This window comes from Syngnathus scovelli, unplaced genomic scaffold (assembly GCF_024217435.2).
Source record: "Syngnathus scovelli strain Florida unplaced genomic scaffold, RoL_Ssco_1.2 HiC_scaffold_25, whole genome shotgun sequence".
In the NCBI taxonomy this organism is placed as follows: domain Eukaryota; kingdom Metazoa; phylum Chordata; class Actinopteri; order Syngnathiformes; family Syngnathidae; genus Syngnathus; species Syngnathus scovelli.
The window spans coordinates 1170902-1198509 of record NW_026061342.1 but is presented as its reverse complement, the minus strand read 5'-3'; the positions used below and the strand labels follow the sequence as shown (position 1 = coordinate 1198509).

The window sequence follows — 27608 nt, the reverse complement described above, 5'->3', positions numbered from 1 at the left end:
CCACGAGGAGGGGTTCTGGGAGACCAGGCAGCGGAGACTTGTCTCCAACTGCTGGTTAATACGCTCCGTCTGACCGTTTGCCTCCGGGTGATAGCCTGACGTGAGACTCACGGTTGCCCCTATGAGCCTGCAAAATCCCCGCCAAAACCTGGATACGAATTGGGGCCCTCTATCGGAAACGATGTCTTTCGGGAACCCATGAACCCGGAATATGTGGTCCATCATCACGGTGGCCGTTCGTTTAGCGGACGGGAGCTTGGGCAAGGCGATAAAGTGAGCCATCTTTGAAAATCTGTCCACCACTGTGAGTATGGTGGTTCGCCCATGCGAGGTCGGAAGCCCGGTGACGAAGTCCATGGATATCTCCGCCCATGGGCGCGAAGGAATGGGTAGGGGATGCAGCAACCCCATACGGGCGCCGTGGGAGTTCTTATTCCGGGCGCAGACGGGACAGGCTGTAACGTATTCATTGACGTCGGCCCTCATGGAGGGCCACCAGAATCGCTGCTGGATTACAAACAGCGTTCGGCGCATGCCCGGATGGCAGGAGAGTCTGGAGGTGTGAGCCCAATGGATGACTTGGGATCGTAATTGAGCAGGGACAAATAGTCGGTTCTCAGGGCAACCACTAGGGGGTGGCTTGTTACCATTGGCCCGCTGTACCCAGCCTTCGATAGGCCAGGTCACTGCTCTAACCAGGCAATGAGGAGGCAGGATGGTTTCGGGCTTCTTAATTTCTGGATCCGAGTTGAAAACACGGGAGAGGGCGTCAGGCTTGGTGTTCTTGGTTCCCGGTCTGTAGGACAGAGTGAAGTTAAAACGATTGAAAAAAAGTGACCAGCGGGCTTGGCGTGAATTCAGTCTCTTAGCTGACTTTATGTATTCTAAATTTTTATGGTCTGTCCAGACCAAAAAAGGCTGCTGTGCTCCCTCTAACCAATGTCTCCATTCTTCCAATGCCAGCTTTACTGCCAACAGTTCGCGATCCCCCACATCATAATTCTGTTCGGCTGGCGTCAGCCGTCTAGACAGGAACGCGCACGGATGGAGCTTGTTGTCGCTCTTGGCTCTCTGTGAAAGGATGGCACCTACTCCTTGATTGGAGGCGTCCACCTCCACCACAAACTGCCGCGACGGATCAGGAAGCGTGAGGATGGGAGCGGTGCTGAAGCGGTTCTTTAGCTCCTGGAAGGCCGCCTCCGCCTCCGCCGACCAGTGGAAGGGAACCTTAGGAGACGTGAGCGCGTGCAAGGGAGCCGCTGTGGCACTGAAGCCCTTGATGAACCGCCGATAAAAATTGGCAAAGCCCAGGAATTGCTGCACCTTCCTGCGTGAGTCAGGGGTAGGCCATTCCGTTACCGCGCTTACTTTCGCCGGGTCCATCTCAACCTTGCCCGGGGCTACGATGAAGCCGAGAAAAGAAACAGTGCTCTTGTGGAATTCACTTTTCTCGGCCTTTACGTATAGTTGGTGTTCAAGGAGTCGTTGCAACACCGTCTCGACGTGAACCCTATGGGTCTTCAGATCTGGGGAATAAATCAAAATATCGTCCAAATATACGTACACAAACCGGTCCAAACAGTCTCTCAAAACATCGTTTATCATGGCCTGAAACACAGCGGGAGCATTGGTGAGGCCAAATGGCATGACGAGGTATTCAAAATGTCCTCGATGGGTGTTGAACCCTGTCTTCCATTCGTCCCCTTCCCGGATGCGCACCAGATGGTAGGCGTTGCGCAGATCTAACTTTGTGAACACCCGGGCTTGCTGTAATTGGTCGAACACGGTCGACATCAGTGGGAGCGGATACCGATTCTTGATGGTGATCTGATTGAGGGGACTATAATCAATGCAGGGACGTAGGGTGCCGTCCTTCTTGCCCACGAAAAAGAACCCCGCCCCCGCAGGCGACGACGATGGTCGAATCAGTCCTGCTTGCAGGGAGGAGTCTATATATTCATTCAAGGTTTGCTTCTCAGGTCCCGAAAGAGAATAAAGCCTCCCCTTGGGTATAGTTGAACCCGGCAGGAGGTCAATGGCGCAATCATACGGACGGTGGGGAGGCAGAGAGGTAGCCTTGGCCTTGCTGAATACCTCGGCCCATTGGTGGTAACACGCAGGGACCCCGGTTAAGTCTGGGGTTGGCGCGTCTGGAGCAGGAGGCACAGGGCGCGGGTTAGACTTGATACAGGAATCATGACAGTCGGACCCCCATCCCGTTATTTCCCCTGATCCCCAGTCTATAGCGGGGTTGTGGCGTTGAAGCCATGGATACCAGAGAATGAGAGGGTTCATTGGGGAGGTCACGACATGTAGCCGTATGTTCTCCTGGTGGGGACCAATTGACAGCGAGACTGGTTCTGTTATGTGAGTTATCTCAAAGAGTGCCTGTCCATTGAGTGCCTTAGCTTTCACGGGAGTGTTCAGTAGCTCAGTCTTTACCCCCCACCGGCGAGCAAATGCCCAGTCTATCAAGCTTTCGTCTGCTCCTGAGTCTATTAATACTTCGAGTTCTATTTCTCTTCCCAACTGTGTGATCCTGCCCTTGGGGAGCACTCGCCCCGGGGACAGAGCCGCCGAGAAGGCGCTTATCTTCAGGGTCCTCCTCACTGGACAGGAGAGAAGGAGGTGTCCGAGCTCGCCGCAGTAGTAGCATCTTCCCTCTCGGCGCCGCCGTAACTTCTCCTCCTCTGTTAACTTAGCTCTGCCCAACTGCATCGGTTCTGGCTTCTGGCGCTGTCGATCCCCGTACAGCCTGGAGTGGTGAACGTCAGGGCCGGCTACTGGGACGAAGGCGGGGGCGTTGCTGCTTCGGTGCTTCCTCCACTCTTGCAGCCGATTGTCAGTGCGGATAGCCAGAGCGATGAGGGCGTCGAGGTCGGTGGGAAGGTCTAAGGGGATTAGCTGCTCCTGTATGGGTCCAGACAGGCCCCGGAGGAAGATGTCATATAGTGCCGCCGCGTTCCAACCGCACACCGCGGCCAGCGTGCGGAACCGGATGGCGTAGTCTCCGACGGTGTCTTGTCCCTGGACTATCTGACAGAGTTGGCGAGCCTTGTCTCGGTCAGCGGCGATTGGATCGAACACCGTTCGCAGGGCCTGGATGAAAGCGGGGAGAGAGCGACAGGAGGTGGAATCCCTGGCCCATTCCGCGGTGGCCCACGTGCGGGCCCTTCCCGTCAGGTATGATACCATGTAGGCCACCTTGGAGCGCTCGGTGGGGAAATCTGCTGGGGAACTCTCAAAATGCATCTCGCATTCTGTAATAAAGGCCCGGCTAAGGCCGGGTTCTCCGGAGTAGCGCTCTGGAGGAGCCAGTCTGGCACCGCCAGTCATGGGAGCTATTGCAAGGGAAGTAACGGGGGAAGCAACGGGTGTACTGGAGGTCGCTGCTGGTCCCGCGTTTAAGAACGAGAGCACTTCCTGCATTTGCTGACCCAGCTTTGCTACTTGGGTGGCGACCGCTCCTCTGAAATCTTCTTGATTCTTAGCGAGTCCTCGGATCTCTTCTCCCAAGTCGCCCACTTCCCTCTGGTGCTGGGCGAGCAGTGAGGCATGGGAGCGCACTGCGGCGCACAGGTGCTCCGACTCTGCCGAGTCCATGTCTGGCCAGTGTGTACTGTCAGGCCGGGGACAAGGCGAAGGACTCGGATGCAGAGTCGTTTCTATCTTGGATTTATTCCAACAAGCACTCAGAGCAAAAGTACAAATCAAATCGCCTCTTGCGAGGGAAAACACGTGGCAAAAAGTACAAACAAAAGGTGTCGCACTGAGGCGAGTCAAAAGGCTAAAAGTACAAATCAAAACGCCTCTCACGAGGGAAAACACGTAGCAAAAAGTACCAACTAAAGGAGTCGCACTGGGGCGAGACAAAAAGGCGATGGAGACCAAGGCACAAACAAAAGCGTCGCTCGGTGGCGAGACAAAAAGGAGGGTTCTTTCAGAGAGTTCGGACATCAAGGGATCGCTGGTGGTCGGGACGAGGCAAGACACACTGGCACAAGACAAGGGGAAGACACAGACTAAATACACACAAAAGGGCGGGGACACAGGTGATGACAATTAGTATCGATTACGCAGGTGCACACAATCGGGATCAGGGAAGACAAGACAACCAACACCGAGGAAGGAAACACAAACTGAAACGGAAGGGACGACAAAATAAAACCGGAAGTAAAATTACGACAGACGAGACAGAAACCCGGAAAAATAAACGCGACCGCATGACAGAGCACTTTTTACTATGCGCACCCAACCAGAGTGACGGGAGGAGCACATTTCAGAAAACGTGCTCAGCACGTCGAGAAAATGCGATTTAAGCAATAAAATTAAAAATGCACCTAAAACCTAAACCAAACGTTGCAGGTGGTTATTTCTTCATGCGCAGCGGTCAACGCGGCACTCTCTAGCTGCCAAGAGCACTTTTTACTATGCGCACCCAACCAGAGTGACGGGAGGAGCACATTTCAGAAAACGTGCTAAGCTCGTCGAGAAAATGCGATTTAAGCAATAAAATTAAAAATGCAACTAAAACCTAAACCAAACGTTGCAGGTGGTTATTTCTTCATGCGCAGTGGTCAACGCGGCACTCTCTGTTAAGGATCGGACAGTACAGCCAAGTGCGTAACGACGGACTTTATTTGAAGGGGATGATGGGAACAGCTGGCGCTGGAGCGGCGATCGGGCTGGAGAGGACAACGGTTCTGCGAGGGTTTCGAGTAGTCAAGTGAGTCAATTCTCTCTGGGATTGATGAGCGAAGCAGCATCAAGGGACAGACTGGCACTCGGGTCTGCGCTGGCGGCGCTGATATAGCGCTGTCCATGAACCCGTGGCAGGTGACGGTGATCCCCCTGACAGGGGGGCGTGGTCCCGTCGCAGGTGGCACCAGCACGTGACAGAACCCCCCCCACAAGGGACGGCTCCCGACGTCCCCAGGAACCGAAAATAACAAAACAAAAAAAAACTAAAAGGAAGGCAATACCCCGGGTGGCCAGGTGGAGGGGTCAGCACACCGCTGAAACGTCCGACACCTCGCCAGACGCAGGATCGACGGGCGCGGGGGCAGAAGACCCCGGTACCAGTGGGCAAGACCACCCTGGACCCTCACCCCTGGTCCCCCCCGTCCCTCCTCGGGCGCCCGCGCCGAGGACCCGGTTGGTCCGGATGACAGCGATGGAACTCCGTGATGAGCGAACGGTCGAGTATCCAGCGGCTCGGAATCCAGGAGCGGTGCGCGTCGTCATAACCCTCCCAGTCCACGAGGTATTGTAGGCACCGACCACGCCGCCGCGATCGGAGCAGGGAGCGGACAGCGTAAGCCGGGCCCCCATCGACGAGCTGGGGCGGCGGCGGCGGAACGGGCGCCGGCGCCAACGCGCTTTCATGGATGGGCCGCACACGGGACACGTGGAACGTGGGATGAACCTTCATGGAGTCTGGAAGGAGCAGACGGACTGCGGCCGGGCCAATCACCTTCTGGATAGGGAACGGTCCAACAAAGCGGGGCGCCAGTTTGCGGGATCCCGCTCGCAGCGGCAAATCCCGCGTCGAGAGCCACACACGCTGCCCCACTCTGTACTCCGGAGCCGGCGTCCGGTGCTTGTTCGCCTGGCGGGCGTAGCCTGAAACAGAGCGGAGAAGAGTGGCCCGGCCCCTCGCCCAGGCACGATGACAACGGCGGACACAAGCCTGGGCCGACGGGCACGCCGCACCACGCTCCTGGTGGGCGAACAAGGGTGGCTGGTACCCGAAGACGCAGTGGAAAGGCGAAAGTCCCGTGGCCGAGCTGGGAAGGGAATTGTGAGCGTACTCTACCCAGGGAAGCTGTTGGACCCACCCGCGCTGGTCTCCGGCGGCCATGCATCGGAGAGACCTGCCCAGTTCCTGGTTCAGGCGCTCCGCTTGACCGTTGGACTGAGGGTGAAAGCCCGAGGAGAGGCTGGCCGTGGCGCCGAGGAGTCGGCAGAACTCCGTCCAGAAGGTGGAAGCGAATTGAGGTCCTCGGTCTGACACGATGTCTCGTGGGAGACCGTGGTGACGAAACACCTCCCGCACCATGATGGACGCTGTCTGCTTCGCAGATGGGAGCCTAGGCAGAGGGATGAAATGCGTCATCTTGCTAAAACGGTCTACCACCGTGAGGACCACCGTGTTTCCCTCTGAGGGGGGGAGGCCCGTGACAAAGTCGATCGACAGGTGAGACCAGGGACGCTGGGGAACCGGCAAGGGTTGAAGCAGCCCGGCCGGAGGACGAGTAGGCGTCTTGTAGCGGTTACAGATTGAGCAGGCTCTGACGTAGTCGCTGGTGTCCACTTGCCAGGTGGGCCACCAGAAACGCTGTGCCACCACGTACCTCGTGCGTGCAGCGCCGGGATGACAGGCCAGGCGTGAGTCGTGCGCCCATTGCAGCACGGCCGATCGCAGGCCTTCAGGGACGAACAGGCGACCCTCCGGGCAGTTGCTGGGGCCGGGTTGATCGCGTGATGCGGCTTCCACTTGGCGTTCGATCTCCCATGTAAGAGCCGCCACCCGAACCGAGCTCGGGAGGATAGTGGGAGGCGGACCCTGTCCCTCCTCCCCACCAGGAAACAAACGCGACAGGGCGTCCGCCTTCGCGTTACGGGAACCCGGTCTGTAGGAAAGAGAGAACTCAAACCGGTCAAAGAACAGAGCCCACCGTGCCTGTCTCGCGTTCAGTCTCTTGGCCGATCTCAGATACTCCAAGTTGCGGTGGTCGGTCCAGACAATGAACGGAGTGGTGGCGCCCTCCAGCCAATGTCGCCACTCCTCCAAAGCCAACTTGAGGGCGAGGAGCTCCCGATTACCGATGTCATAGTTCCGTTCTGAGGCTGACAAACGGCGAGAAAAGAAGGCGCACGGGTGGAGACGATCGTCTTGGCGGCTGCGTTGAGACAACACCGCCCCGACACCCACGTTCGAGGCGTCCACTTCGACCACGAACTGTCTGTCGGGATCGGGAACTCTGAGGATAGGAGCGGATGTGAACCTCCTCTTAAGCTCCTGAAATGCCTGTTCTGCCCGTTCTGTCCATTTGTATGGAGAGGCGGGGCTGGTAAGGGCGGTGAGTGGCGCGGCCGCCGTGCTGTATCCACGGATAAAACGGCGATAAAAGTTCGCGAAACCTAAGAATTGTTGCAGCCGCTTGCGTGTCTCGGGAACAGGCCATGACTTGACCGCCTCCACCTTCCCAGGGTCCATTTCGATGGATCCCTCACGCACCACGTAGCCGAGGAATTTGACAGAGGAGGTGTGGAACTCGCACTTCTCTGCCTTCACGTAGAGCGAATTCTCTAGGAGGCGTCGCAGCACCGCCCGAACATGCTTGATGTGCTCAGGAAGCGAGCGGGAGAAGATGAGGATGTCGTCCAAATAAACGAACACAAATTTGTCCAGCATGTCTCGTAACACGTCGTTTATCAGTGCCTGGAAAACTGCTGGGGCGTTGGTGAGCCCAAACGGAACCACCAAGTACTCGTAGTGTCCGCTTGGGGTGTTGAAAGCCGTCTTCCACTCGTCTCCCTCCCGGATGCGGATCAGGTGGTAGGCGTTGCGGAGATCCAGCTTGGTGAAGATGGTGGCACCCTGAAGGCTCTCAAAGGCGGAAGAAAGAAGAGGCAGAGGGTATCGGTTCTTTACGGTGATTGCGTTTATTCCCCGGTAGTCGATACACGGGCGGAGCGTGCCCTCCTTCTTCTTCACGAAGAAAAACCCCGCTCCCGCAGGTGAAGAGGACGGCCGTATGATGCCGGCTGCCAGGGACTCCCGGATGTACTCCTCCATAGCCCGGCGCTCAGGAGCGGACAGGGAGTAGACGCGCCCCTTGGGAGGGAAGGTGCCGGGCAACAGGTCGATGGCGCAATCGTAGGACCGGTGTGGAGGAAGAGAAGCGGCCCTGGCTTTACTAAAAACCTCCTTGAGTTCGTGATAAACTGCTGGGACATTGGAGATGTCGGGACTGTACCTGGGCGGGGCTCTGCCGAGTGGGCTGGTGGCCGCCTTCAGGCACACTCGATGGCAGCGTTCGCTCCACTGCCGTACAACCCCCACCTCCCAGTCCAGCACCGGGTTGTGCTGCCGCAACCAAGGGTGCCCCAGGATGAGCTGCTGTCCTGGGAGGGAAAGAAGAAAAAACTGGATGGTCTCGTGGTGATTGCCGGAGAGCAGTACCTTAACCGGTTCTGTCACGAAAGCCACCTCGCCAATCAGGCGGCCATCAATGGCACGCGCGGGAATGGGTGGGCTCAGAGGGAGGAAGCCGACACCCCACCGACGAGCCAGGCTAATGTCCATGATGTTCCCCTCCGCGCCGGAATCCACCAAGGCTGCCACGTTCTGGTCGCCCCCCCGCAAGCTGGACACGTGCCTGCAGCGTGAGCGTGCTGGAACTGGGAGAGCCGGTGCTGGTCGAGCTCACGCGGATCCCCCCGACGCCGCGTGAGCTCCGGTCTTTTAGCGGGCACCCCGCCACCCGATGGCCCCCCTCCCCACAGTAAAAACACAAGCCCAGCGAGAGGCGTCGACGGTGCTCCTCCGAGGAGACCCGAGCCCCTCCCAGATCCATGGGCTCGGCGGGTGGAGTGGTGGGCGGGTCCCCAGCAGACGGAGGAATGTGGCCACGCGGATTCCGCGGGGACCTCCTCTCCCGATCGCGCCGCCGCGTCCGGATCCGCCGGTCTACTCGGGCCGCCAAGTCCATCGCGCCCTTCAGGGTTCGCGGGCGATCGTAAGACACCAGTTCGTCCTTCATATAATCCGCGAGGCCGTTTAGGAACGTGCTAACGAGCGCTGGCGCGTTCCATCCGCTGCTGCCGGCCAACGTCTGGAATTTAAGGGCGTACTCCGCGACCGATCGGCTACCCTGACGCAGCGTCGCCAGTTCCTCGGCGGCGTCTTCGGCGGCGGATCCCAGGTCGAACAGGAAGAGCAATTCCTCTGCGAAGGCGTCGAAGGAATCGCATGCCGGGGCCATCCGTTCATACTCTGCCAAACCCCATAGCCGCGCCTCGCCCGTGAGGTGGGTTAGAACGAAACCGACCTTGGCTGATTCTGACGCAAACGTGACGGGCTGGAGGCTGAACATTATGCGACAGTTGGTCACAAACGCCCTCACGTGCTTGGGATCGCCGTTGAACTTTTCGATGTTGCCGAGACGGGGCTCCGGGACGTCCACGAGCCTCCTGGCCTCGGCAGACGGGCGGTGCGGGGGTGCCGTGACAGCCGGGTACGCAGCCACCGACAGTCTCTGGAGGGCTTGGGCCATCTCCTGCTGCTGCAGCTGTTGTTGCTGACCAACCTCGATCAGGTTCCGGATGTCGGCGGACAGGCTGCTGATGGCGGTCTCGGCTTGCTCCAGTCGGCCCAATGCCGTCTCGTCGTTCGCTGACTGCATCGTGTTGGCCAGTCTGTACTGTTAAGGATCGGACAGTACAGCCAAGTGCGTAACGACGGACTTTATTTGAAGGGGATGATGGGAACAGCTGGCGCTGGAGCGGCGATCGGGCTGGAGAGGACAACGGTTCTGCGAGGGTTTCGAGTAGTCAAGTGAGTCAATTCTCTCTGGGATTGATGAGCGAAGCAGCATCAAGGGACAGACTGGCACTCGGGTCTGCGCTGGCGGCGCTGATATAGCGCTGTCCATGAACCCGTGGCAGGTGACGGTGATCCCCCTGACAGGGGGGCGTGGTCCCGTCGCAGGTGGCACCAGCACGTGACACTCTCTAGCTGCCAAGAGCACGTTTTACTATGCACACCCAACCAGAGTGACGGGAGGAGCACATTTCAGAAAACGTGCTCAGCTCGTCGAGAAAATGCGATTTAAGCAATACAATTAAAAATGAACCTAAAACCTAAACCAAACGTTGCAAGTGGTTATTTCTTCATGGGCAGTGGTCAACGCGGCACTCTCTAGCTGCCAAGAGCACTTTTTCCTATGCGCACCCAACCAGAGTGACGGGAGGAGCACATTTCAGAAAACGTGCTCAGCTCGTCGAGAAAATGCGATTTAAGCAATAAAATTAAAAATGCACCTAAAACCTAAACCAAACGTTGCAGGTGGTTATTTCTTCATGCGCAGCAGTCAACGCGGCACTCTCTAGCTGCCAAGAGCACTTTTTACTATGCGCACCCAACCAGAGTGACGGGAGGAGCACATTTCAGAAAACGTGCTCAGCTCGTCGAGAAAATGCAATTTAAGCAATAAAATTAAAAATGCACCTAAAACCTAAACCAAACGTTGCAGGTGGTTATTTCTTCATGCGCAGTGGTCAACGCGGCACTCTCTAACTGCCAAGAGCACTTTTTACTATGCGCACCCAACCAGAGTGACGGGAGGAGCACATTTCAGAAAACGTGCTCAGCTCGTCGAGAAAATGCGATTTAAGCAATAAAATTAAAAATGCACCTAAAACCTAAACCAAACGTTGCAGATGGTCATTTCTTCATGCGCAGTGGTCAACGCGGCACTCTCTAGCTGCCAAGAGCACTTTTTACTATGCGCACCCAACCAGAGTGACGGGAGGAGCACATGTCAGAAAACGTGCTCAGCTCGTCGAGAAAGTGCGATTTAAGCAATAAAATTAAAAATGCACCTAAAACCTAAACCAAACGTTGCAGATGGTCATTTCTTCATGCGCAGTGGTCAACGCGGCACTCTCTAGCTGCCAAGAGCACTTTTTACTATGCGCACCCAACCAGAGTGACGGGAGGAGCACATTTCTGAAAACGTGCTCAGCTCGACGAGAAAATGCGATTTAAGCAATAAAATTAAAAATGCACCCAAAACCTAAAACAAACGTTGCACGTGGTTATTTCTTCATGCGCAGTGGTCAACGCGGCACTCTCTAGCTGCCAAGAGCAATTTTTACTATGCGCACCCAACCAGAGTGACGGGAGGAGCACATTTCAGAAAACGTGCTCAGCTCGACGAGAAAATGCGATTTAAGCAATAAAATTAAAAATGCACCCAAAACCTAAACCAAACGTTGCAGGCGGTTATTTCTTCATGCGCAGTGGTCAACGCGGCACTCTCTAGCTGCCAAGAGCACTTTTTACCATGCGCACCCAACCAGAGTGACGGGAGGAGCACATTTCAGAAAACGTGCTCAGCTCCTCGAGAAAATGCGTTTTAAGCAATAAAATTAAAAATGCACCTAAAACCTAAACCAAACGTTGCAGATGGTTATTTCTTCATGCGCAGTGGTCAACGCGGCACTCTCTAGCTGCCAAGAACACTTTTTACTATGCGCACCCAACCAGAGTGACGGGAGGAGCACATTTCAGAAAACGTGCTCAGCTCGTCGAGAAAATGCGATTTAAGCAATAAAATTAAAAATGCACCTAAAACCTAAACCAAACGTTGCAGGTGGTTATTTCTTCATGCGCAATGGTCAACGCGGCACACTCTAGCTGCCAAGAGTGTCAGGCCGGGAACAAGGCGAAGGACTCGGATGCAGAGTCGTTTCTATCTTGGATTTATTCCAGCAAGCACACAGAGCGAAAGTACAAATCAAATCGCCTCTTGTGAGGGAAAACACGTGGCAAAAAGTACAAACAAAAGGTGTCGCACTGAGGCGAGTCAAAAGGCTAAAAGTACAAATCAAAACGCCTCTTACGAGGGAAAACGCGTAGCAAAAAGTACCAACTAAAGGAGTCGCACTGGGGCGAGACAAAAAGGCGATGGAGACCAAGGCACAAACAAAAGCGTCGCTCGGTGGCGAGACAAAAAGGAGGGTTCTTTCAGAGAGTTCAGGCATCAGGGGATCGCTGGTGGTCGGGACGAGGCAAGACACACTGGCACAAGACAAGGGGAAGACACAGACTAAATACACACAAAAGGGCGGGGACACAGGTGATGACAATTGGTATCGATTACGCAGGTGCACACAATCGGGATCAGGGAAGACAAGACAACCAACACCGAGGAAGGAAACACAAACTGAACCGGAAGGTACGACAAAATAAAACCGGAAGTAAAATTACGACATCGACGAGACAGAAACCCGGAAAAATAAACGCGACCGCATGACAAAGAGCACTTTTTACTATGCGCACCCAACCAGAGTGACGGGAGGAGCACATTTCAGAAAACGTGCTCAGCTCGTCGAGAAAATGCGATTTAAGCAATAAAATTAAAAATGCACCCAAAACCTAAACCAAACGTTGCAGATGGTCATTTCTTCATGCGCAGTGGTCAACGCGGCACTCTCTAGCTGCCAAGAGCACTTATATAAAACACACACATACTGTTATACATACCTGTCGCCATGGACAGTTGGTGTCCCCATAGTCGTACACAATTTCTTCTCCTGTTTTGGACACTCGGGTGAAGAGAGGGGCGGAGCTGTCAACTGATCACCACCTGGTGGTGGGTTGGCTCCGATGGTGGGGGAAGATGCCGGTCCGACCTGGCAGACCCAAACGCTCTGTGAGGGTCTGCTGGGAACGCCTGGCAGAATCTCCTGTCAGGAAGAGCTTCAACTCCCACCTCCGGCAGAGCTTTTCCCACGTCCCGGGGGAGGCGGGGGACATTGAGTCTGAGTGGACCATGTTCCGCGCCTCCATTGTTGAGGCCGCCGACCGGAGCTGTGGCCGTAAGGTCGTTGGCGCCTGTCGTGGCGGCAATCCCCGAACCCGCTGGTGGACACCGGCGGTAAGGGATGCCGTCAAGCTGAAGAAGGAGTTCTATCGGGCCGTTTTGGCCTGCGGGACTCCGGAGGCAGCTGACAGGTACCGGATGGCCAAGCGGAACGCGGCTTCGGCGGTTGCTGAGGCAAAAACCCGGGCGTGGGAGGAGTTTGGTGAGGCCATGGAGAATGACTTTCGGACGGCTTCGAGGAAATTCTGGTCCACCATCCGGCGTCCCAGGAGGGGGAAGCAGTGCAACGTCAACACTGTTTACAGTGGGGATGGCGTGCTGCTGACCTCGACTAGGGACGTCGTGAGTCGGTGGGGAGAATACTTCGAAGACCTCCTCAATTCCACCTACACGCCTTCCATTGAGGAAGCAGGGCCTGGAGACTCTGAGGCGGATTCTCCAATCTCTGGGGTCGAAGTCACTGAGGTAGTTAAAAAACTGCTCGGTGGCAAGGCCACGGGGGTGGATGAGATCCGCCCGGAGTTCTTAAAGGCTCTGGATGTTGTGGGGCTGTCATGGCTGACACGCCTCTACAACGTTGCGTGGGCATCGGGGACAGTGCCTCTGGATTGGCAGACTGGGGTGGTGGTTCCCCTCTTTAAGAAGGGGGACCGGAGGGTGTGTTCCAATTACAGGGGAATCACACTCCTCAGCCTCCCTGGTAAGGTCTATTCAGGGGTGCTGGAGAGGAGGGTCCGTCGGGAGGTCGAACCTCGGATTCAGGAGGAGCAGTGTGGCTTTCGTCCTGGCCGTGGAACAGTGGACCAGCTCTACACCCTCGGCAGGATCCTCGAGGGTGCATGGGAGTTCGCCCAACCAGTCCACATGTTTTGTGGACTTGGAGAAAGCGTTCGACCGTGTCCCTCGGGAGGTTCTGTGGAGGGTGCTTCGGGAGTACGGGGTGCCGAGCCAACTGATAAGGGCGGTTCGCTCCCTGTATCACCGATGCCAGAGTCTGGTCCGCATTTCCGGCAGTAAGTCGGATTCGTTCCCAGTGAGGGTTGGACTCCGCCAAGGCTGCCCTTTGTCACCGATTCTGTTCATAATTTTTATGGACAGAATTTCTAGGCGCAGCCGAGGCGTTGAGGGGGTCCGGTTTGGGGACCTCAGCATCGCGTCTCTGCTTTTTGCAGATGACGTGGTGCTGTTGGCTTCTTCAGACCGTGATCTCCAGCTCTCGCTGGAACGGTTCGCAGCCGAGTGTGAAGCGGTCGGGATGAGGGTCAGCACCTCCAAATCCGAGTCTATGGTCCTCGATCGGAAAAGGGTGGAATGCCCTCTCCGGATCGGGGATGAGATCCTGCCCCAAGTGGAGGAGTTCAAGTATCTTGGAGTCTTGTTCACGAGTGAGGGGAGGATGGAGCGTGAGATCGACAGGCGGATCGGTGCAGCGTCGGCAGTAATGCGGACCCTGTACCGGTCCGTTGTGGTGAAGAGAGAGCTGAGCCAAAAGGCAAAGCTCTCAATTTACCGGTCGATTTACGCTCCTACCCTCACCTATGGTCACGAGCTATGGGTCGTGACCGAAAGAACGAGATCTCGGATACAAGCGGCCGAAATGAGTTTTCTCCGCAGGATGTCCGGGCTCTCCCTTAGAGATAGGGTGAGAAGCGCGGTCATCCGGGAGAGACTCGGAGTAGAGTCGCTACTCCTCCACGTTGAGAGGAGCCAGATGAGGTGGCTCGGGCATCTTATCAGGATGCCTCCTGGACGCCTCCCTGGGGAGGTGTTCCGGGCATGTCCCACCGGTAGGAGACCCCGGGGACGACCCAGGACGCGCTGGAGAGACTACGTCTCTCAGCTGGCCTGGGAACGCCTTGGGATCCCCCGGGATGAGCTGGATGAAGTGGCTGGGGAGAGGGAAGTCTGGGAGTCCCTCCTAAAGCTGCTGCCCCCGCGACCCGACCCCGGATAAGCGGAAGAAGATGGATGGATGGATGGATATATATATATATATATATATATATATATATATATATATATATATATATATATATATATATATATATATATATATATATAATTGTAAATTAAATAAACAAAAGTACTGCATGCCTTTACATGCAGATTCTGGTATTGACTAATAATTTATTTTTATTATAGTTAAAATTACATGATATATCACATGTCAAGGGAACATGAATTGTTTTTTATATTCACAATGATAGAAACTTACTTCAAATGAGTGATTTCATGCTGTAAAACATGGATTATAAAATGTAATTGTCGGTGAATCAAGATGTTTGTCATGATAGAGGCTTATCAAAATCTTCATGCTAAGCTGGATTGTATCCGTATGTGCAAAACATGTAAATTCACCAAAATGTTTAACTCTTCCTTTAAATATCTTTACAGGTCACAACTCAAACTGAAAATTGTGATTTCATAACCCCAGATGTGTTGGAAATTACTGGCAATGACCTGGTGGATTCAGCTTCTCCCATTGAAAAGGAACCATCTGTGTCTGAAATGGTAAGAAGTGGTTTAATACATTATTTTCTAGGAGAAAAGTATTGAGGATATTGACACAGTTTATTGTTTGCAAGGTACATACGTTGTGTGTCTTTATTTCAGACCAGTGTGCAACAGCTTTCCCTTCCCTTGGATATCTCTGATGCTACTGATGATGATGATGATGATGAGGATAAAGATGAACAAAAAGATGAGGACTATGTTGAAGAAGAAGAGGACGATGATGATGATGATGATGATGATGATGATGATGATGATGAAGAGGAGGAGGAAGATGACGATGAAGAAGCAGAAAAGGGAGGGATCTACAAAGAGCCACCTTCCAAAATCCCAAGGAAACAGGTTTCCCTTGAGCTGGACATGTCAGATAAGAAAGAACAGCTTGCAGAAGTGTCAAGCACTTCGTTAAAACCCCTAAAGGCAGTAACTTATAATGGTAATGGTAGCGACATTCAACAAGGTATTCATGTTAAAATGTCCTCAAACACTGCCCATCATCGTGTCTATGATAAGAGGAATTACTGCCTTTATTGCGAGAAACCTTTTGCAAAAATTGCAAGGCATCTGATGCAGAAACATTGCGATTAACCTGACATAGCTAAGGCACTGATGCATAAGAAAGGCTCAAGCCAGCGTAATTGTTTATTGACCAAAGTGAGGAATCAAGGAAACTACCAACATAACTGTGAAGTACTAGCATCTGGAAATGGACAAATCGTGCCAAGAAGGCAAGCAACAAATCCCTCAACAGCTGCAGACTATTTGCCATGCAAGTTTTGCTTTGCTATGTATGTCAAATCTGACATCTGGCGACATATCAAAATTTGCAAATTGCGAGTGAAAGAAGATGGACCAGTGAGGAGAAAAGTTCAAGCTGCTTGCTCCATGTTGTTGCCCACTGACACCTCCATTTCCATCGGACTGAAACGGGTTCTTGGAGACATGACATATGATCATGTTACTCAAGTGGTGAAAAGTGACACGCTGATAATCTCACTGGGAGAGAGGATGTTTCTAAAAAATGGCGAGTCTAGCCGATATCGGGCAGACATGCGCAATAAAGTCAAAGTCAAAGTCAAAGTCAGCTTTATTGTCAATGATGAGGGAACTTGCCAGACTTGTCCTAGAGGCAAGGGAAATCGACAAAGACATTGTCTTTCTGAAGGATTTAATCCACCCAGGGAAGTTCAACACTGTACTCAAGGCTGTGAAAAGTATGAATGGGTTCAATGACTTGACAAACAGATATGCCGTTCCTTCAACACCGGTGAAACTGCGCTATTCCCTTGTTACGGTGGCACAGATTTTGCAAGGAGAGGCTCTGCGTCAACAGGACCACGGCTTACAGGAAAGAGCAGATCAATTCCTGCGATTAATCGAAATGGAGTGGTCAACGCTTGTGTCATCCAATGCTCTGAAAACACTTTATCGGAAGAAATGGAACAACCCCCAAACACTGCCCTTATCCGAGGACATCAAAAAGCTTCGTGATCATCTGAAATGCCTTGAAGAAGCTAACAAAAAAGCACTCATCGACCATCCATCGACAAAGGCATGGAGTGAACTGTCTCAAATAACTCTGACACAGCTTATAATATCCAATCGGCGTCGTGAAGGAGAAGTGTCGCGAATGGAGTTGAAATCATACCTGGACAGAAACAAGAAAAGCATGCAGGATGACATTCTGAACAGTCTATCCCCTTTGGAGAAGAATCTGTGCAATCATCTCACCAGGGTAGAAATAGAGGGGAAAAGAGGCCGCAAAGTTCCAGTGTTGTTCCCTCCTGATGTCAAGGAATCTGTGGATCTTCTCCTCAAAACAAGGGAAGAGGTTGGGATTGCCCCAAACAACCCCTACATCTTTGCCCGCACCCATTTTGGTTCTGAGGGGAATATTCGTGGATGCGATACTCTAAAAAGATTTGCAGAGGCCTGTGGAGCAGAACGGCCAGAAAATATAACGTCCACAAAATTGCGAAAACATGTGGCTACTGTTTCACAGCTGCTAAATCTAAAAAGCCATGAGCTTGATCAGCTGGCAACTTTCATGGGCCATGATATTGAAGTCCATAGGGAATACTACAGACTGCCTGAAGAGACCTTGCAAACAGCAAAAGTCAGTAGACTCCTCTATGCCATGGAAAGTGGAGTGGGGCAATTCAAAGGACAGACCTTGGAGGGCTTAATGCCAAACATAAACTGTAAGTATAGGGTTTCAATAACTTGCTACACTTATTACTAAACAAAGCAAAGGAAAATGACTTTTAGTGCACAAGTATTGATTTAAAATATTTAGTTTCAGCTGAAGAGGAGCCGGATGACTCTGAGAGGAAGGACATTCCGTCTGAGAGGCCCACTCTCAAAAGTCAAGAAAGTAAGTTTTCACTGAATATTCATTCATTATTTACATCTGCATTGTGACTTTCAATCACAATAAGTGCAAACGTCTTATGATTTCAGAAAACTCAGAGGAAGGTAAAGAAACAGTTGCTACTTCAAGAGAGGCAGTTGGGGGACAGCCATCTAAACAAAAGGGTGTGTTAGTGTAGTGACTCTAAAATATATTGTCTCCTTGAAATCAAACACTTTGTTTGACATTTGTTAACAAGGAAAATGGATGACTAATAATGCCTGTGTAATGTGCTTGTTTAAGAAGATTGAACGATAATCATTTCCATCCATCTATTTATTCACTTTCTTACTTTCTTTGTTTATTTACAGTGAAATCCAGAATACTCTGGTCAAAGACAGAAAAAAACATTATCCAATGTCATTTGAAGCAGTTCCTGACAGAAATGAGGGTTCCTCGAAAGGAAGACTGTGAAAAATGTTTAAATGAAAATCCATCACTCAAAGATCATGGACGAGACTGGAAAGCCATAAAATTCTTTGTACACAACAAAATTGCATCCTTAAGGAGAAATGTGTAATAAATGAGTGCTAAGTTTGTCTCTCGCTGTCTCTTTCCACCCAACCGGTCAAGGCAGATGGCCACCCACCTGCAGTCAGGGTTTGTCCGAGGGTTCTTCTCGTTTTACCTTCCCTCCGTTGCAAAGTGCAAAGGGGGGGGGGGGGTTATTGGGTCTCTGAGTATAAAAAATATATAGTTTGGTCTTAACCAGCTTTATTTTACTTAGTGTAACATTTTTTTTTTTTTTTGGGGGGGGGGGTGAAAGTCACTTGTTTTCTTTTTTTGACAGTAAGAAAAAAAATGAAACACTCACCCAAGTCTTGGCCTTTTCCTAAAACTGAAGAAATAAAAGGAGCATGCAGTGAATACATTGGATAACAGGTGATTGGCTATGGGTTTTGCCGTGAGGCGCGGATAGCACGCTTTCCTAATTGTGGACCAAATCCAACAACCAGCGTGATTGATATTTCCAGTGACTGGGAATTCTGGAGAACCATTTAGTCGACTAAGACTAGAATTTATATTTAGTCGACTAAAACTAGACTAAGACTAAAAGAGTCCAGATGACTGACATAAAACTAAGACTAAATAGCATTGTAGTCTAACGACTAAATACACACTTGCAATTAACACTGTTGTACATAAAAGTCCCCTCTTCAATATGTAAAAATTCATCCATCCATTTTCTGCACCATTTTGTCGCAATGGCGGTCACGGGCGTGCTGGAGCCTTTCCAGCAGTAGGCGGGAGACACCCTCAACCGGTTTCCAGCCAATCGCAGGGCACACAGAAACAACCAACCATCCGCACTCGCAGTCCCACCTTGGGGAAATTTGGAGTGCTCAATCGGCTTTATCAAGCATGTTTTAGGGATGTGGGAGAAAACCGGAGTACCCGGAGAAAATCCCTGAAGCCTCGGAGAGAACATGCAAACAGGGAGGGTCAGCGGGGGAATTGAACCGGCACCCTTCTAACATAACACATGCTAACATATGTAAAGATTTTACGATGCAAATGTCCCCTCTTCAATATATAAACTTTGCGCAAGTCCCCTCTACGATAGGAAAACATCGCACCAACAAAAAATGAAATGTCGGAAAAGTGCCCTATTCAATAAGTATAAATCAGCTTGAAATTCAATAAAGCAGAGTGTGTAATATTTTGTTTGTCTTGAACATTTTACAATGCACATGTCCCCTCTTTAATATATAAACTTCGCGCAAGTCAACCTCTATGATAGGATGACATTGTACCAGCAAAAATAACATGTCAGAAATGTCAGGTATGTACATTATTTGTATGGACAGAAAAGTGCCCTATTCAGTCTGCAAAAATCAGCTTGAAAGCAGAGTGTGTAATATTTTGTTTGTCTGAACATTTCACAATGCACACGTACCCTGTTTAATATATAAACTTCGCACAAGTCCCCTCTAGGATAGGAAGACATCGCACCAGCAAAAAATGAAATGTCGGAAAAGTGCCCTATTCAATAAGTATAAATCAGCTTGAAATTCAATAAAGCAGAGTGTGTAATATTTTGTCTTGAACATTTTACAATGCACATGTCCCCTCTTTAATATTTAAACTTCGCGCAAGTCAACCTCTATGATAGGATGACATTGTACCAGCAAAAATAACATGTCAGAAATGTCAGGTATGTACATTATTTGTATGGACAGAAAAGTGCCCTATTCAGTCTGCAAAAATCAGCTTGAAAGCAGAGTGTGTAATATTTTGTTTGTCGGAACATTTTACAATGCACACGTACCCTCTTTAATATATAAACTTCGCACAAGTCAACCTGTCTTGACAATGTACCAGCAAAAATGAGATGTCGGAAATGTCAGCTATATGCATTATTTGTATGGACAGAAAAGTGCCCTATTCAGTATGAAAAAAAATCAGCTTGTAAGCAGAGTGTGTAATATTTTGTTTGTCTGACATTTCACAATGCGCATGTCCCCGCTTTACTATATAAACTTCGCGCAAGTCCCCTGTATGATAGAAAGACACTGTACCAGCAAAAATTAAATGTCAGAAAGCTTTGTCAGATAAAGGCAACAGGTAAACACAATTTGTATGTCCAATCCGTGCATTTTTTGACTATAATAGATTCATGAAAGAGTTCAAAATGATCTTCTGTTTTTCTTAATTTTTAAAAGTATAAATCTCCTGAAGTATTTCTGAAGTATTTCCTTTAAAACACACATTTAATTTAGTGTTTATTTCTTTTTAAGGGTATAATTAACTTAATTAATCACCTACAATGTTAAGCTTGAAACTTCACTAAAGCTGAGTCTGAAAGGCTGCCTAAGGCAGCGGTCCCCAACCTTTTTTGCACCACGGACCGGTTTAATGTCAGACAATATTTTCAAGGACCGGTCTTTGAGGTGTGGCGGATAAATACAACAAAAATAATATGATATGACCTGCATGAAAACGTTGGTATTTATTAAATATAATAATAAACACGAATCCACTCTACCTGTTTGCTTCTACAGCAAACTTTTTTTCTCTTTTTTTAAAAGAGAAATGCCCTCTTGAATACGTAAAAATCAAAATCAATTTATTATTAGTATTTAACATTTTGCTTGTCTGTATTGACTGTATTTTTTGACAATATTAAAGTCAGAAAGGACTTTAAAATGTTTTTCTGTTTTGCTTAACAAGCTATTAGCAATCCATTTGTGAAACAATGAATACAGGCAGCTCTACTGCAGTACATGGATGTCCTCCCTTTGAGATGTAAACGTCACTCAACGAGGAACGTCCCCTGTTTGTAATTTCCTCAAATCAAAACATTTTGGGTTTTTTTCAGTAATATTATGACCAAATATCTTCAAAATAATATTTCTGTTGTGTCTGTGTACTGTTAAAATGACTGGAACCTAAAGTCCTCTGTCAACAGGATACTACCATGGGTCCCCTGTGATACCGCTTTGCGTGTATGTGTGTGTGTGTGTGTGTGTGTGTGTGTGTGTGTGTGTGTGTGTGTGTGTGTGCGCGTGCGTGCGCGCGTGTGTGTAAGTGTGAGTACGTGTGTGTGTGTCTATTCCATGGTGTAATGGTTAGCACTCTGGACTCTGAATCCAGTGATCCGAGTTTTAAGTTTCAGTGGTACCTCAAATAATTGGTCAAATAGTATTTGATAAAGTAATCACATGTTCTCCGAGTTACAATGTCAACTGGTGGAACTTACTTTAGATCTTGGATGGTTCGAAAGCTAATGCTCTTCTAGATTACCGTATAATGTTGGCATGGTGTGATTGTGAGCACTCTGAATCTAGCAATACAAGCTCAGGTCTTGGTGGAACTTACAATTTGTAGTCATTTGTCTGGAACAAAAATTTGGAAATTCCAATCCAGTACATTGTGTACAGCACTATGAGTGTGTAATCACTGCTTCCACTAATTTTGTCAGTTTAGTAAAATGAGCGCCTTAGAGAGTGCATTGTGCTTAGAAAAATGATGCCCCTCCTTCTGTCACTGCCAGGGTTCCATAGTGTAATGGTAAGTACTCTGGACACTGAATCCAGCATTCTGAGTTCAAGTCTTGGTGGGACCTCAAATATATTGTCATATAGCTGGGTAGAAATTGTGAAATGGTTGCTTGTGTGCTGCCCCATGAAAGCCTATGCTTCTATACACCTGAGGGTTCCTTGAACACTCAACTCTGAAACCAGTGATCCCAGCTCAAGTCTCGGTTGGACCTCAACCCTTTGGTCATATACGGTCATATGCAAAAGTTTCATTAGTATGCAAAATCAATTTCAAGATTTTCCTTTATAAATCATTGGCTGTTCAGATCAGCAATATCAGTTAAATATATCATATAACGGACAGAGACAAAGATATTTGAAAAGTGAAATGAAGTTCATGGGAGTTACAGATTTGTCAAGAAGAATGGTCCAATATACCTTCAACCAGAATCCACACTCACATTAGAAGCAGCTATAGAAGCTTTAGGAAGTATCTAGAGCAGTGGTTCTTAACCTTGTTGGCGGTACCAAACCCCAGCAGTTTCATATGCGCATTCACCAAACCCCTCTTTAGTGATTTTTTATTTTTTTTTTCAAGACAGAGATGTTTTTACTGGTGCACAAAATGAGCCGTGCATAAACATCACCTTGTTCAAAGAATAAAACAAACACAATGCATGAATTCACAACAAATGACATACCAGCAAATCAGTGTGACTTCTGCTTTTGCCTTTGCGAGACCAGTTCAGATATGTGGATATATAAATCAAGTGTGTTCGGACCTCTGCAGTGGAGGCTCTGTCGAACCCCTGAAAACCACTCACCGAACCCCCAGGGTTTGACCGAACCCAGGTTAAGAACCACTGGTCTAGAGGCTGTTATTTCTGCAAAAGGAGGATCTACTAAATTTATGTACCTGCCTACCTTTGTTGAAATAATGATTGCACACTGTCTGCAAATCCAATAAACTTCTTTTCACTTCTCAAATATCACTGTCGCCATCCACCGTGTATGGATTCGGGCTAGCCCCCAAGATTAAATTGGGCTAGTTGATCAACAGCAATGTTTTAAAGAAGGGTTCGTCTGGGAGTTGAACCCAGGACCTCCCACACCCAAAGCGAGAATCATACCCTTGGACCAACGAACAAGAATGAGGGCTTGCGGACCATGTTACATTCCGTGTAACGTTGGCCTGTCAAACGCTCCACATAATGATAGACAACAGTGTTTGCAAGAGGAGCTTGTCCGGGAGCTAAACCCAGGCAATCATGCACCCAAAGCAAGAATCATGGAAGAATCATTCCCCTGTACCAATGAGCCCCATAGTCGACCAGCTGACCCCGTTACATTCCGATTGGTAGCCCATGTGACATGGACCTGAAGACTGAATGTCAGTGATTAATGGAATAAATGGAATCTGGTTGGCCTAATGCTCCTAATTCCCTAACTTCAAGCCCTAACGCTAACTCTAAAACCCTAATAATAACCAAACCCTAATAATTAACCCCTAACCTGCTAACTCGCTAACGGTAACCCCCTCACATTTAACCCTAACCTTCAATGCTCCCCCTAAAGGTAGTGCCCTCTAAACTTGAAGGCAGGTATATATGAACCAGACCAGCAGATTGTCCCATTTCAGTACTGTTTTAGAAACCTTTACAGATGGTTAAAATCCACATAATAGGTATATGCGCATGTGTTCCGTGAGCGTTCTCCTTTCTGTCCCCTCCCTTTCCTTTCTTCCGCCAAGCAGTGCATCTTGCCCCAACACAGGGCATGTTCCTCGTTAGTATCGTGAATAGTATCTCTGCTTGTTGCGTGAAAGACCGGGGTTCGCTTTTCAACCCAAGTGCGTTAACCTATGTTTGCAGCAGAGTTATTATATAGCTGCATTGGTTGTGCGTGCGTCTGAACTTGAGTGACCTGTAAGTTTTTCAAATTGAACTGAAACTTTCATCTGTAGCCACCTTCTACTAAATCAGTGGTCCCCAACCTCTTTTGTGCCACGGACCGGTTACGTGTCAGAAATATTTTCGTGGACCGGCCTTTATATAAATAAATAACACATTTATACACCGTATGTTTCGGACTATAAGTCGAGGTTTTTTTTCATACTTTGGGTGGGGGGGCGACTTTTACTCAGGAGCGACTTATATGTGAATTTTTTCACAAATTTTTACTTTATCATTAACACTTTACTTATTTACTAGTATAGTTGATCACTTCACATGTTATTTTCACTTTTTAACCGCATGAGGGGGCACTATGGCTGTGGAATAATTGGAGCCTCACTGACAATGAGTTCCATTTACTGACTTCCGAAGTCGGGAGATTTAGTGATTTGGAGTTATACAGATTATTCGATAAACTTGTTATTTATTTTATAGTTATTTGATATGTAGTTTATTTAGAGTAGCAACGTGTATGTTGTTAGACTTCAGTAGTTTCCGATTTTTTAGGGAGGCCGTGAAGGCAGCAGGGCGTGGGGGGGCGGAAAGAGCGATCCTGGGCGCTTGCGTGTGTTGGCTCACATGTTGAGCTCTTGATTTGTGAAATAAAGAGCCGGCCTGTTACCAAACCCACGTCTTGCCTGGTACTTCTGTAACGCTACGATATAGTTATATATGTAGATCTGTGGAATAATTGGAGCCGCCAACTGAAAATGAGGCTGACATCAGCGCCGCACGTAGGTCCGGAATCGACAGCTGTTTATTTTGGGTTTTTTTTTACACATAGGATGAATATTCCGGTGGATTTAATGATTTGGAGTGACACGGATGGTTTGTTAAAATTGATGTTTATATTACATTTATTTGATATATCTAGTCTGACGTCCGTGGCACACGTATTCTTTCCGGCGTCAATTTTTTTTTCTTTTTTTTTTTTCTCAAGTGACACGGAAGACGAAGATTCTGATGGATTTATTGATTTGGAGTGACATGCATGGTTCGATAAAATAGTTGTTTATATTTTTGTTATTTCATACATAGTTTATATATTGTTATATGGGCCTGTAGCAAAATTTGAACTGCAACGCGCCGCTGACATCGGACTTGTTGACTTGACTTAAATCACTGACATTCAGTCTTCAGGTCCATGTCACATGGGCTACGAATCGGAATATAATTGGGTCAGCTGGTCTAGTATGGGGCTCATTGGTGCAGGGGAATGATTCTTGCCTAGGGTTCTTTGATTACCCGGGTAAAACTCCCGGACGGGCTCTTCTTTGAAACACTGTTGTCTATCGTTGTGTGGAGTGTTTGACAGGCCAATGTTACACAGAATGTAACATGGTCTGCAAGCTTTCTTTGAGGCTCGTTGGTCTAGGGCATGGGTGTCAAACTCATTTTTGTCGCGGGCCACATTGTAGTCAAAGTTTCCCTCGACGGGCCATTATGACTGTCAACCCAAATAAATAAACGCCTCATATTATATACAGTATAAGCTACAAAACAAACTGACAAATAATTGCTTTTTCAAATCAGACTCGTGGAAACTTTTCACATATTTCAAAAATAATTTTAAGAAGATTCTTAAAAGTTCCGACAATTTGCAATGTTAGTATGACATAGATTTAATGCACAATTTGTCGTTGCGGGCCACAGAAAATGATACGGTGGGCCATAACTGGCCCCCGGGCCTCGAGTTTGACACCAGTGGTCTAGGGGTATGAATCTTGCTTTGGGTGTGAGAGGTCTGGGGTTTAACTCCCAGATGATCCCTTCGTTAAAACATTGCTGTTGATCAACTAGCCCCATTTCATCTGAGGTGCATGTCACATGGGCTGTCAATTGAAACAAAACGGGTTGTGTTCATTTACCTTGGGTCTCTTGAATCTGTTGTTTCGATTCTCATCACTTGAATCTGCCGTCATGTGTCATCCATTGCGCCACTCACCCTACGAGACTGTATCGACTGTAAACTTGTGTGGAAAACTGTCATTGTCCAAAGGAAGGCTGTTTAGCAACAGTGACCAGCAGACAAATTCAACAAGGTCATTTGATTATACCATAACCCGGATTCGAATCGAACATTAACCACTACACGATCATGGCCTGTATGCAGTAGCGTTAATAAGATGCACATGTTGGCCATGATCGTATAGTGGTTAGTACTCTGCGTTGTGGCCGCAGCAACCCTGGTTTGAATCCGAGTCATGGCACACTCCAATTACTGTGTGGAATTTGTCCCTTTCTTAGTATTGCTAAACAGCCATCTTTTGGACAATGACGATTTTCCACACGTTTGCGGTCGATAGCCTTAACTTGTAGGGCGAGTGGCGCAATGGATAAAGCATCATGGCGTATTCAAATAATATCACCCATTTTTTATTTTTTTTTTCATTTTTGCAAAAGCTTACAAGCCACATATTCCCGTGGGGCTCGTGGAGCAATGGATAACGAACACATCTGTCTACAGATCAGAAGATTCCAGGACTCCTGGCCAGCTCACATGCCATTTTGTGGTCAACATTAGCTATGTGTAATTTCTGTGAACTATTGGGTTGAAGTAACTCACAGACACTGTCAACCAATAGTCTTTCCAATTTTGTCTCATCTCGAGACTTAGGGATCATCGGATCTGCGTAGTTATTGGATAGTTCCACCAACATTTTAACATCAACAATCTTTCATGGTCTGCTTGAGTGTCGTGGCTGAAGATCCTAGAGAAAAGACCCTAAACATGCAACTGCATGTTGGCCATAATATAGCATTGAGGCGGCTGCAACCCCAGTTTGAATCTGGTTAATAGCCGAATGAACTTGTTGCAGTTATTTTTTATTCACCCTCAACAGTCTTACGTTGGACCATGACAAATTTACATACACGCAAGCTTACAGAAAATGACAACTTCCCGTGGGGCTAGTGGCTCGTTCCTTGCTCTGAACGGACAGCCAAAACGATTCCTAACACTTACTAATCAAGTCCTAACCAATTCCTGTGTGTGTATGGGGGAGGGGGGGGGCAAAGGAACCAATCAGATGGCCCGAATCCATGCATGGCCGATGACGGCAGTGATCAACACAGTGATATTTGAGAATTGAAATGAAGTTTATAGGATTTGCAGACAGTGTACAATCATTATTTAAACAAAAGTAGGCAGGCGCATACATTTGGAAACCCCAACAGAAAAATGACATCAATATTTAGTAGTTCCTCCTTTTGCAGAAATAACAGCCTCTGAACCCGTGGTTCTTAACCTGGATTCGGTCAAACTCTAGGGGTTCGGTGAGTCGGTCTCAGGGGTTTAGCAGAGCCTCCCTCCACTGCGGAGGTCCGAACACACCTGATTTATAAATTCGTGATAACGCATATCTGAACTGGTCTCGCAAAGGCAACAGCAGAAGTACTACTGATTTGCTGGTATATCATTTGTCGTGAATTCATGCATTGTGTTGGTTTTATTCTTTCAACAAGGTGGTGTCCATGCACTTCTGCATAAGTTCCGCTCTAGTCTTCTGGCACAACTCTTTCGTACATATGATGACCATGGAAAGTTCTTTGCGAATGATCAATCTTTGCCTTTCATGTTCATCGGGACTACCCTTTTAATAGGTACCTACACTGTGTATTTGGATAGAGACTGCTGGAAGGGGACACATATATGCCTCGTGAACTACATGCATTACTGCGGGTGAAGAAGAGTGAACAAATAAGTCAGCAGACAAGCTTGCCGATTTATTAGTGCCCAGAAGAGCAGCACTCTGTTCCGTACTGTAACCTGCTAGGTTTGTTCCCGGTTCTTTATCTTTAATGCTCGATATGCTAACAGCAATTACCAAGAGGCAGCCTTCACAGTTTAACTCTTTAATGTATGCCAGAATGATCGATGCACAGCTGTGGAGCCCTTTCTGCCAGATGCGAAAGAAGGTCCCTCTCTCAGCGCCAAGGTTCCTGCTCTTATACTACTCTGGCGACTCTGCCTAATCTGTATGATAACGTGTGACCTTGTCGTCTTAACTGAGAGCGAATTCTACATATGTGCAAAGGGTGTCATAGAGAAGAGAAAGCTAATAAAGCAAGAGAAGGGTTGCAGCGATATAACGGCATAGCTCAAGCTACCCAGCTAAACACATGTGCCAAAGAGGCCTAT

At 48.9% G+C, this 27608-nt stretch overlaps 1 long non-coding RNA gene across 1 annotated transcript; it reads left to right on the top strand.

The window, feature by feature from the left end:
* Nucleotides 1-16766: 16766 nt before the first annotated feature.
* Nucleotides 16767-18074, top strand: LOC125993032 (uncharacterized). The gene is made up of 4 exons (XR_007489944.1): nucleotides 16767-17326; nucleotides 17422-17499; nucleotides 17586-17660; nucleotides 17847-18074. It is a non-coding gene; the product is annotated as an uncharacterized lncRNA (long non-coding RNA).
* Nucleotides 18075-27608: the final 9534 nt, after the last annotated feature.